We start from the raw sequence: 13,632 nt of genomic DNA, 5'->3' as shown, positions 1-13,632 counted from the left end.
GCATATAAAAACGTAATTGCGATTTTTTTTAAATCTCACAATTCTGAGCTTTTTCCACAGAATTGCCAGCTTTTATCTCATAATTGCAAATTATAAAACTAGTAATTCTTAGTTCACATCTTGCAATTCTGACATTTTTTCCTCCACAGAATAAAACAAAAATAATAAAGGTATTTGTGTTTTTTTCTGACTCATTTATTCAAGTTTACAACTCGCTTTTTTGACTTTTTTTTGTTTCTGCCACTGAATTAAAAAAACATAATTTTATCTCCTACTCTTCTCTCTTTTTAGAATTGCAGGATTAAATCTCACTATTGCAAGTTCTAAACCTGTAAGTTTACATTTAGCAATTTTGACTTTTTTCTCAGACTTCAGAGTTTAAATCTTGCAATTCTATTTTTATGCCAACGAAAAAAAAAAAGATAATTGTGACTTTTTATTTCACAATTCTTGTTTCTTCTCTCAAATGTGAATTTATCAAATTTCACAAATCAGACTTGTGCATTTGCAAGTTCTAAACTCATAATCATAAATTTACATCTCACAATTTTGACTCAGAATTCAGAGTTGAATTGTGTGATATAAAGTCACAAATATTTGTTTAATTTTTGTATTCCGTACTGAAATTAAGCTTCCATAGATTTCAGAGCAAACCTCTCCTGAAACTGAAATCTTTTTCTCAGGAGAAAGATCAGAACAGCATTATTTGATCTCAATTTCATCTCAGTACTGTCAAGGAGAAACCATTAAGATAGTATAGAGAGAAATCATTTGTCACTTTCCTAGGGGAACTTTTCTGCTCCATTACCTGACCCAGGAACAGACAGCAGGGTCTCATAATGGCACAGATGTCTTCACCATACGACCAGAGACTCAATCTACCACACAAGCTCAGTTCTGGCTCTGGAGCAGGCTTGCGTTTACTTCCCAGAAACATTGGAAGGGATGTAGATGCAAAACAGAATGATGGGTAGTGATTGGAGAGGTTTAAAATAACTGTATTGTTCTTAAGGTCAGTGAGTTTATGAATGGCAAAGCATCAGTGCCTTAACTACGAATGGGTTTTTCTACGGCTTTGGGGTTTGTCCAGCTGTTCTGAAAGAGGGAAAGCCACACTAGGATCATAATGATTCATCTTCAGTCTTGCATGACAAAGATGTGATTTAGGCCTGAAACACACATAAGTACGTGAACACAAATGCCATGCAAGATCTGCACATTTGAAAACTTTCCTCTCCAAACTCTCCTCTTTAGATGTCATTGTGTTTTCTGTTCTAAAATAAATACAAGAAGTTATGATGCATTAAGTAGCTCTACAATACATTATCTGCTATTGCATATAGATGTGGAAATCTCTCGAAATAAAAACTTTAAAGAAAAATACAGTTTGGGAATGATTACATTCTTGATTATATTCTTTGGAATGATTAAATAAATCAATGTTTCACTTTATCCAAATATTTTTTTTTTTAAATTTATTATTTATTTATTGAGGAATAATTATATTCCTCAAAAGTAAAAAGACTGAAATAAATGGATGTTTAACTTCCGAAAAAAATAAGTAAATAAATAAATAAAAATAAATAAATAATAATAAAAACTATAATCACATTCCTAATAAAAAAATAAAAAAAAATGTATATTTGTCTCAAAATTATAATAAAAAAGACTGGCATTTACCATATTCATAATAAAAATGACAAAAAGACAAAGTAAACAAGTGTGGAAGTCCATAAAAATAAAAAGTTTAGAAAAAAATTATGAATATTAAATTAATTTTAAATAAATTAAAAATAAAAAGTGAACAGATAAATCAATCAATCAATTAATTCTTAATAACTAAAAACAAAACAGTAAAGTAAATTAGTGTTTAATTTCACAAAATACAAAATAAAAGATAAAAAGAATGTGATGATTACATTCTTGATAAGAAGTAAAAGGATGCAGAAAACAGATGTATAATTCTCTAAAAAATAATAATAGGAAGAAAAGACTGGGAATGATTTTAGTCTTAATACAAAAAAAAAAAAATTCAGTAAACCGATGTGGAACACCCTCAAAATAAAAGATTAGAAAAACAGGTTATGAATGAATAAATCCATAATTAATATTTAAAAAATGAAGAGGAAGTGAACAGAAAAATAAACTAATGCAATTTTTAACACTTAAAATGGTAACTTAATTCGTTAAAAACTTAAGTGTACAGTAATTTTGTAATTCTTGCATCAAAGGGTTAAGGACAGGGTTAGAAAAAAAATACTGATGGATGCAGCAAAAGATGGTTTTGGACCATCTATCTGAACCGAAGCTGCTTTAAAGAGCCACTGAAGAACCTTTAAGCAAATGACACACGTAGGATGTTAGTAATGAACCTGAGTCATGATCACTGTAGATTTCAGTTTCTTTCTGCCATCACGCTGGGTCTGAAGTACTCTGTGGTTTCCGACTCAGCAGAGTCTACGGAGATGGAAAAGGGAATTATGGGTGCCAAAGAATCAGAGGACAAAACTGGCTTGTTGATGTTCGGAAGAACAACTTAAGGAGCCAGCAATTTGTGCTAATTACAGGTTGTGCAGCACAGAGGGGAGAGAATGGACTTGCCTACATATCTCAACGGTTAGAGATGACTCCCGCAAAGACATTTCTTAATGCTTTTCTTTTCCACATCAGTTTCTATTTCCACCCGTTTGAAATGTAATGGTGGCACACTGGAGCCAAAAGTCAGCCAAAGTCTGTGTCAGCTGGTTTTAGTCTCATTTGAATGGGAACTGTGATTACCATGCTGAGATATTACATAATGAGAAGACCAAAGAACAAGTCAATGACTAGATTTTTACATTTTCTAAAGAAAATTAGAGTGCAACCATGTGCAAAAATCATCATAAAACTTAAAAAACCTTGTCATTAATTAAAAAAAAGCTTTAAATTACTTTACATTTATTTAAACTGCATTAAAATACAATACAAATATTAGATCACTTTAGGAAAAATGTAAAAACATGTATTTAAGGCAAAAATTAAATAAATAAAAAAATTGAAGTGTTGCCTTGGCATCTAACTGAAGTAAAGTAATGCACTAAAATCACTGAACCTAATATTGAAAATAATAATAATAATATATAAATAAAATACAATAAAAATTATCTAAATAAAATATAAAAAAATAAATGAAAGCTAAAATATAAAAACAAAAACTATTTAAAAAAACATAACATTTCTAAAATGAGCTAAATTTTAAATAAAAATGGGTTGCCATGTGAAAAACCCATTATAATAAGGCTAAAGGATTCTAGGTGAATGTCAAAGCAGTTGCTAAGGTGTACTAGGTGGTTGCCAGGTTACTTGTTTGAAGTTAAAATAAAATAAAATATAAATATTAGATAAGAAAAACAAAATGTGTGAAAATTTGAAATGTTGTCTTGGCAACTAACTGACATAAAAGTACTAAAATGACTAAAATTAAAAATGAAATAAAAATAAATTAATGCTAAGATATAAAAAAAATAATACAAAAATAAAAACATGGACAAATTTATGCTTTTAAGTAATACACAGTCATGAAACTATTAAAATTTTTTAATAAAATACAATATGTTAGATAACCAAGAATTTAAAAAAATATATAAGAAATTAGAAATGTTGACTTGGCAACTAACTGTATTAAAAGTTGAAGTATTAAAAAAAATAAATTAAAACTAAAATATTAAAAAAAGAGAATAAAAGTATATATAGAGCATATAAAATAACTAAAACATACTAGAATTAAGAAAAAATTTCAAAATATAATACTGTAGTGTATAAATAATCCTAAACTACCACTGCAGACAAGTGCATGTAGCTGAACCTCAAACACAGACACAAGCTGATGTTGTTCACATAAACGCTGTGACAGATGTCTGAGAACAGAACAGGGCCGAGGGAAGCTTTGCTTCATCAGACAGTAATAAAATGTTCACTCTCTCAGGAAACGCTCGCTGTCTCTATATTGGGCTGAGGGACGTTTCATGAGGAACCGCTGTGGTCTCCAGAATGGGCAACGGTGCCATCAATCTCATCTGAACATTCAGTGGAAACCGCCAAATAACTCAGGAAATCATTCATCACAGCCGCTGAGAAAACACAGCCCAAAAGGTACGAGTTTGAAATGGAAAAAGACGACAACATACAGCTAGTTTCTTTAGCAGCTTTACACTGTGTCCTATTTACAGTAAAAAAAACAGCAGCTCCGACTGTGACAATGTTACAGGTATTGCAAGATGGCATATTTGTGCCTGTATACTTTACAACCTATATAATCATATATTTCATTAAATTATTTAATGTTAATATATAAATCTACTTGAAGTATCAGAATCTACTTTTAACCTTAACATATACAGATAACCAGCATTATTATACAGGTGGCAAAACAGAACCAAATGATTCATAAACTGCCTATAAAACATGGCTAAAACACATGACAAAATTAAAATAATCAGTAATCATAAGTCATACACATCCAAAAACTTTAAAATATAAAAAATTAAACAATTGATCACATGTAAAACAACACATGTGATATACATAATTTTGTGTTGTTGCCCTTTACTGTATGTTGTATGAACATATCTTGTCTCCTGCTATCAGGAAGTTCACACTTCTTCGGTTTTTCGTCATTTTGAGTCTGCAAAACATTCTTTTTCTGTCTTCAAATTCCTGGGCATTGAGAGGGTTCTTTTGCATAGGAGAGGTGGTAACCGTGATAGAAAATTAGTTTTTTGAGTTGAAATCATTAACCACAACAGGATTAAATGAAGAGATGGATCTTGCATGTTTTTTGTGAAGGGAAATTGTTAGCATGACAATTATCCCTCATTGATTAAGATCAGCTGTCAACATTTTGCATTTGTGCCTATATAAGTGTGGGGTTGCTTTTTGAAGAAAGCATGGGCTGAAACGTCTGCTCTCTGGTCTGTTTTTAATACACTTTGTACTTTTTCATTTTGCATATGAAAAATAAAAAACTAAATTTTTGGTCTGTTTGAATTTTTCAGTGTGCAGACAATTTCAGCTACCTATTGGACTAAAAACTTTCTTCTTTTTGTTCTACGCACCTGAGAACTTTTTGTTCGTTTTGAGCACACACATTGATAAAAATAACATAATACAATAAACTTTAATTAAATAACAGAAAATGCAACATAAACACCTAATGTACATTACTCAAAATAAAAATAAGAAGCAACAAAATGCTTTGATTATATGAAACAATCATATGTGATTTTGTAATCTTTATGGTATGAGAGTAAATTTGAGTAAAACGAAAATTATGTTTTTTAGAAGAGGGGGCTCTCTAAATAAGGATGGAAATGGTCATTTGCTGGTGAACAGATTGAAGTGGTTAATTGTTACAAATATCTGGGTATGTGGTTTACACCAAAATTGTTTACAGCTATTCTTAACCAACGACTGAAAGAAAAATCACAAACAGACATGCTAAGGGACTGTTTAGAAGTTACTGATTGGTCTGTTTTTAAAGAGTCATGTTTTGATTTGAACGAGTACACTGAGGTGGTTACCTCATATATACGTTTTCATGAGACAGTGTGTGCACCTTCTAAGGCTGTGACTATATATAACAAGAATAAGCCATGGTTTAATAAGGAAATTAAAATATTATGGAGGGAGAAGCACAAGGTATTTAACAGTGGGGATAAAGAGCTTTATAAAATCATTAAAGGTGACTGAAAAAGCTGTTAAAAAGGCAAGAGGAAATTATAAGTGTACATTAGAAAATAAGTTGAAGATCAATGACACCTATGGTGTATGGAAAAGCTTAGAGCAGATCACAGGCTATAAGATAAAATCTCTGATGATATTACATTGCCTGTAGGGCTGCAACTAACGATTATTTTGATAATCGATTAGTTGGCCGATTATTCTTTCGATTAATCGATTAATCGGATTAAAAAAATATTGACCAAAAAAAACACTATTCCACATTCTGCCCAATGTCCTTCAAACAAACGTGACAACTGAATGCTATGAAAACATACAGTGCTTAATTTATTAGACCACTTATCATAATAAAGAGAAAACATATTTTAGAAATTTGTCAAAAATGTGTTTAAATTTAAAAATGTTATTGTCATTTATTGGACATAATAATAAAAAATGTCCTCATAACAGCTTGCATTCTTGCTGGTATTGTTTATGTACTTTTTGACTGCAACTGGGTATCGCGAAAACAAAATACTCAAATAGAAAATACAAAAAAAAATAAGTGCTCTGGTTTTCTTTCATAGATAACAGCAATAATGATATTATAGCATTAAAAATAGCCTACTACTGTTACTAAAGAGCTTACACATATTGGAGTACTAACCAGTACAGAAAGCCGAAAAATGATTTTGGTTATCACCAATACTGTTACTTTAGAGCAGCAGTGGCACAAACCTTACATAAACATTGTTAAAAAACTTACATAAATTTGTTAAACATTGTAAAAATTGAATATAGTTTAAACCTCTATTAAAAATTAAAATAATAAAGATAATAATAATAAAGACGAATAAAAACACAAACTCAGTGTTAACCAACAGGTAAGAGTAATGTTCTGCAGGAACTACTTTGATCACAGTCACCTCGTCATTTCTTTATCCTGTAAAAGGCCGTTATGGAGCGTCTCATGTTTATATTCAGACAAACAATTACACGCTGTTATCCCTTTAAAGTTCCTACTCTCATAAAATATTCGCACTGCATGTTGACTTTTAAACCTTAAATTAACTTTCAACATCAGATAATTCAGCACAATGGATATGTTTGCGCTGAAAAGCCTATTAATTGTCTCCCTCTCTACTGTGTTCTGTCCGTTTGACGCGCGTGCGCGCGCCCGCCGCGCCGGCGCTCATTCGGTATTTTAAACTTAACACAGACTGTCAGGACGGACCTTTATGCAAAAATGGAAATGCTCGCGTGAATTTGTGGCATTTATAGATAAGGATATGACCGTAAACTGAACGTTTTTGCGCTGAGGACGCACACGCATCTGTCAAAGCGCCTGACAGGGCAAGCCATTACTCTTATGCATTAACTTAAAGCTTAAAATAAAGAATTATCATGTTTTGGGCAGCTTGGATCACGTGCTTCTCCGGCAGAATCTCATTCTGTTTCCTCCACTATTTTTAGATGCATTTTGTCCATAGAAATGCATTATTCAGTGCCGTAATTTGACTAACCAGCTGAAGTTGGACGTGCACTGTGGGCAGACCCGATTAATCGATAATGAGAATCGTTGTCGATGATTTTCATAATCGATAATAATCGATTTTATCGATTAGTTGTTGCAGCCCTAATTGCCTGATGAACTTAATGCATCCTACAGCCGCTTTGAAATGCTGATGCTGCCCTCCTGGCCCTGTACTATGAGTCCTTCTTTTAAAATAGAGGAATATGAAGTCAGGAATCTGCTGCAGAGGCAGAACAGAAGAAAGGCAGCAGGCCCTGACTCCATATCATCTGCAACATTGAAGTGGTGTGCGTTCATCCTTGCCCCAGTATTCACTGATATAGTCAACTGGTCATTAAGATTATGCAGAGTCCCAGCATGTTTTAAAGCAGCTGTTATAATTCCAGTGCCGAAAAAGTTGAATATTAGTTGCTTAGATGATTACAGACCAGTGGCCCTAACTTCAGTTGCTATGAAAATCTTTGAGCGAGCTTAGGTATCTAATTTCTAAAATCTGTTTGGATTCTCACCAATTCGCCTATAAGGCTAATAGGTCGGTTGATGATGCTGTGGCTCTGTGTATCCACGCAATTCTGCAACAAGCCCCCAATACTTATGCCAGAGTCCTTTTTGTGGACTATAAATCGGCATTTAATACAATTATTCTTATTCTTATTATTCGTTTAACTTTTTTTATAAGTTAAAGCAATTGGGGATGCAAAACTCCCTTGCTTTCTGGATTTTGGATTTTTTGCAGAACAAGTAGTTAAAATTAATAATATACTTTCAAGTCTCAAGACAATAAGTGTGGGGGCCCCACAAGGATGTGTATTGTCACCATTATTGTACTCTGTATACACTAATGATTGTGTTTCACATTGTAATTCAGTGCAAATTTTTAAGTTTGCTGATGACACTACATTGATTGGTTTAATAACAAATGATAACGAAATGGACTATAGAAGGGAAGTTTCTACACTGTTTGATTGGAGTTGCACTCATAATTTGAAGTTGAATCTCCTAAAAACATGACAGTAAATTAAATGTTAATTAATAACTACTAAATACAGGGAGCCGGAGTAAAATCTATGTGATAAGAAACTAAAAACTCTAAATAACTTAGTCTAGCATGTTTGAACTGGGTTTCACTCTCACAAAAGTCTCAAGTGTGGACAGGAATAGAGGCTGCAGTGGGCCCATAACTTCTAACAGCTTCTTTGGGATCTTTGTGAAGAATGGAGCAGTGCATGTAAAGCTAGTCAGCTCAGTTTACTAAATTTTACCGAAAGACCAATATTTGATGACAGAATCTTAAAGCATTGTTATTCCTGGCTACAGTTCAAGTTGACTGGTTCATTTGTATTCATTGTGATTAGAAAAAAAGAGAAATGACTTTGGGTGGAGAGGTTTTGTTGGGCTTGAAATATTAAGCAGTGATGTTCTCAACATTAGTCCATATGAAAAGCATGTGGGGCTTTGTGACAACTCCCAGCGTTCAGCACTGCTGAGTTCAGCTGAGACTACGTTACACCCATATTGCAGAAAAAAATGGATTCAATCCACTAGTGACACAATACGCAGGGGGAAGAAAGATCATGTCGAGTCTTGAGCTATTTACCAGGTGACCAATTCAAACAAGCACGGTTACTCCAACAGTAAAGTGACTAATAAAATATCCTTACACTTCAAAAGGAAGAAAAGCCTTTGTAGACCTTTGAAAGTCCCAATTAGCTGCTCAAGACTTGACCTTGACCTCTGCAAACATGAACATGCACTTACAGATTGGTGTTACAGTTTCTGGTTTGTCTCTAACTAATAGGAGTCACCTTGTTTCTTCTTTACAGAAAATTTTTAAGAGACTTTTTTCATATTATATGGCATATGAACTACGATATGATTAATACAGTAATATCCACTACTTTACATCAGCATTGTTATTGTTAACTAAAACTATTAAATACATATTAAAATAAAATAAGTATATGTATATTAAATAACAAATAAAATTTAAATTAATAATTAAAAATGACAAAAGCACACAGTTACTAAAATCCTAAAAGTAAATATAAATATTAAATCAAATTGTAAAGATAAAGTCAAACAGAAATGACTAAAAATAATAATGACAAAACCATATAACAAAATTACTAAAACATTAACTAAAATTAAAATAAAAACTGAAAATATACTGTAAAAATAGAAATAAATACATTATATAAACTATACCAAAAATACACTGTACAGCAGCAAGACACTGATGTTAAGTGAAGTATTTCTTTATTTATAGTTATTATTTTAATATTAATATTAAATGTAATAATAGACAATTATTCCACCATGCAAGATGCATGGTCAATTAGCGACTGCAGGCTGCAACTTGATATATTAATGCAGCATTCGACTATAATGTGCATGTACATGTGTTTACACTGGCTTCAAACGCAACTCATCCAATCAGAATTTAGAACTGAAAATATCTGTTTAATAAAAAATAATACAGAACACTGTCCACTTTGATAATCCTTAAAAAAACCAGGGACTAGTAAAAGAAAACATACTGCTGTGGAAGTTTTTTCCTTTTAAACTTTACTCACTTTGTAAAGAACACGGTCCTGTTCAGACACGCGGATGTCGTCAGAGGGCGAAACTCCCTGCGCGCGAATCCCTCATTCATCGCTGATCTCTCCTGGCCATGAGTCACACCAAATCATGCACTGTCATTCTGTCTTTGTTCACGCTTGATCCAACTCACATTTATTGAAACTATCCTACTGAGACCAGGAGTCCCTCTTACACAGGCAACACCCCCGTCAAACACCCCCACCTCCCGGACAGCTGTAATCACATCCAGATGTACAGCAGCGTCCAGCGAGAGCATTACTGCTGGACCTGATGAAGACGACCGACTGCTGCACTTACAGCCACTTACTGACTGCAGGACATATCTATCAATCTTTCCATATATACATACAACTCGCATCCATTGAAACTATCAGTCTATACTATTTCTAATACCAGTATTACTAGTAAACCTACTAATTATACCAAAATAATGCATTAAAATATTAAAACAGCATAACTTTTTATAATTATTCATGCATCACTCCATGCAAATACCACACTTTGTTGTGCATGTAATGCCACAGTATTTTTTGAGGTATGTTGGAGTACCATATGCTGTAAATCCCGACATGAATATTATAATCATTCAGTATGGTGTGCAATACCATTTAAAAGTTTGGGGTCATTAGAATTTTCTTTTAAAGGGATCATATGATGCTATTTTAAAGATAATTATTTTTGTGCATTTGGTGTAACAGAAAGAATAAGTTACATAATACAGACAGTTAATAATGTCGTTAGTTTTATCATCAGTTCAAGCCTGAAAGGGGAACAGAGTCGTGTGACAGACAGTGATGATGTATGTATTTGCAGTACACAAGCCGCGATTAAGACAGCTGACTCCACTGTGATGTGACCCTGTCTCTCTCTCTCTCTCTCTCACACACACACACACACACACACACACACAACGCGTTACTCTACACTGCGCAAAACTTGCAAAAGCATTTGAACAGTCAATAGCAAATACTTAAACTAATCAGAAAACATACTTACAGTCACTGATTCAGAAGCGCCAGACTGTCACAGCAAACTTGGAATTGACCCTTTTTTTTTTTGAAATAGCCTTTGTGTACAGCGAGCCTCCTAGGTTCACAAAACGCGTTGCACAAATTCAAACATTTGGGTTGTGCTGTTCGGTTGTAAACAAATCTTAACCAATGATTCCTAATTGCATCTACTATCGGAGGGCCAAATAAAGTGCTTCTGCTTTGGCATAGAAACACACAGCGTCTCCCTGACATGACTGCATCAACACTGCTGCGGTTACTGAAAACATGCCTTCTTTCTTTGCGTGAACATTTGGGCAGCATTATGCAAATATTTCCACATCGTGACATAGACATGTGGGGTGTGTTTGAATGAGGTGATTTAGCCCGGTCTGGATCAGGCTTCTCTTTTAGATAGAATAAATCCTTTTGTGGAAGACTTTGAGCTTTATAACTCTGCAGATCGTATACATGCACAAACAACTACATCATACACTAAAGAAAAGGAAAACAAGAAATCGCATCATATGACCCCTTTAAGAAATTCATACTTTTATTCATGCAAGGGTGCATTAAATTGACCAAAAGTGACAGTAAAGACATTTAGAATGTTCCAAAAATTCTACTATATGTCAAATAAATGCTGTTTTTGAACTTTCTATTCATTAAAGAATCTTGAAAAAATGTGTCATGGTTTCCACAAAAATATTAAGCAGCACAACTGTTTTCAACACTGATAATAATAAGAAATATTTCTTGAGCAGCAAATCAGTATATTAGAATGATTTCTGAAGAATCATGTGACACTGAAGACTGGAGTAATGATGCTGAAAAATCAGCTTTGCATCACCAGAATAAATTACATTTTACAATATATTCACATAGAAAACTTATTTTAAATTGTAGTCATATTTCACAATATTACAGTTTTTTTCTGTATTTTTAATCAAATAAACACAGCCTTTGTGAACATTAGTGACTTTATATAAGAAATCTTACTTTTGAATAGTAGTGTATCAAATCAACATATCATCACAGAGCATTACATGTAACTTACATATACAGTACAAGCTTCATGGAAAATGTCTTGAGCTTTTAGATTTACAACACCCTACATCTACTGAAATACTGGTGAGATAAACTTCTGGCTATGCGTCTGAACCCGCTGAAGCCAGAAACTTTCCATGACAGACCCTTAATGGCTTTTCCACATCGGTAAACTCACAGCGAATACACGCGGAGGATTTGCACACATTTATCTCTGTTCACCTTTGATGTCAGAGCTTCTGCTTCATTCACGCCAGAGTCCAGTGGGGGAAAGACTTAACAAGCACCATGTGAGCATGAGAAGGACTGGGAAATGCAGGAATATATTAGCTGTGAGCGAGTTACTGAGTGAAATGAAGCTCGGATCGTTTTCTGTCATTCATTTCTTTCATGTGGCTCCAGTGGTGCCGACCCATGTCTACAGACATACACACAAGCACACACAGATATATATATATATATATACCAAACACACTGTGTGTGGCCCATGCTCTTTCAGCCACGAGGTTACGCATGCATATCATCTCTAAATATGGATAATCATAACGTATAAACAGAGTGTTTTCGCAAATAGCAAATGGATGCATCTTTACAGCCCTATAAATGTATTTTAAGGCTTAATAAAAGTTCACAATAAAACATTACATCTAAAAAGAAATGCATTTAAATCCACGCTGTATAAAAATGTGCATGCTCATAATTTTGCATCACAATGCAATGCATTTAAGTTTAAATATTTAAGAAGGAGGAGTGCAAAACAATAATCCAACAGTAATCCACACCACTCCAGTACATTACTCCAGTGGATTACTTGTGCATTATTGTGATGTTTTTATCAGATGTTCAGACTCTCATTCTGACGGCACCCATTCACTGCGATGAGCGATGGAATTTCTCCAAATCTGTTCCCAGGAAGAAACAAACTCATCTATATTGATCCAATTGATTGGATGGCCTGAGAGTAAATATTCAGCAAATTGTTTTATTTTTATTTATTTAGTTTTTTTTTTGTGAACTATTCCTTTAAGTAAAAGTCTCCATTTCATTTAATGTGAAATGAAGGAACAACTGAAATATTAAAGATAAAAATATTAATATATTAATTATAAGTATCTTTTGGTATCTCTGCATAGAGATAAAACCTTTCTTTACTTATTTGCTTGTTTATCAGCAATTCTATGTCAATGCACAGCACACAGATCTGCACCACCACAGCAGAAACCTAATAATAGCGATAATTCACTGACACCCACATGAGACGCCCACAGCAGAGAGAAGCTGTTATAATATTTCACCGACGGGTGTGTACCACACATGCATTTCACATGCTTCTGTGCTTTTCCATGTTTTAAAATCTAGTATGCATGGCATTTCATATCTTGAAAAATAAAAATTACACACATGCTAAACTAAAGCCTTCTGCAGTTACAGTATGTCTCCAGCAGGGGTCACAACGTGATGTAAGACCTCGTCACACCCTCTGCTACGAGCACGGAGAAGTCTGTCCTGCACATGACTGATGCAGAAGAGTTTCTGCAGGACGTCACTGACGCAGCCTGACCACACATAGAGAGTATGTATGTAATGGGAGTCTTAGAATAATATCCCTCAAGATCCCAGACCCCTCTCCAGATGTTCTTACGGTGTGTGTTTTTATTGTTTGGAGGACAGCTGATGTCCACATGCTCAGAGAACTGGTCATCTTTCCTCCTGTGGTTAATGGATTGCATCCTGTGAAAACTTATAGTGAACGAGGCCTTGAAA

At 33.7% G+C, this 13,632-nt stretch overlaps 1 protein-coding gene across 1 annotated transcript in view; it reads right to left on the bottom strand.

Annotated features, from left to right (window-relative positions):
* Positions 1 to 13,632, bottom strand: part of LOC306879058 (neuron navigator 1-like) — a gene marked incomplete at its 5' end in the record, with an annotated part of 79,604 nt that overhangs the window by 44,017 nt on the left and 21,955 nt on the right. The window lies entirely within an intron of this gene.

Source organism: Barbus barbus (assembly GCF_936440315.1).
Source record: "Barbus barbus genome assembly, chromosome: 13".
Classification (NCBI taxonomy): domain Eukaryota; kingdom Metazoa; phylum Chordata; class Actinopteri; order Cypriniformes; family Cyprinidae; genus Barbus; species Barbus barbus.
This window is presented reverse-complemented; position numbering and strand designations above follow the sequence as displayed.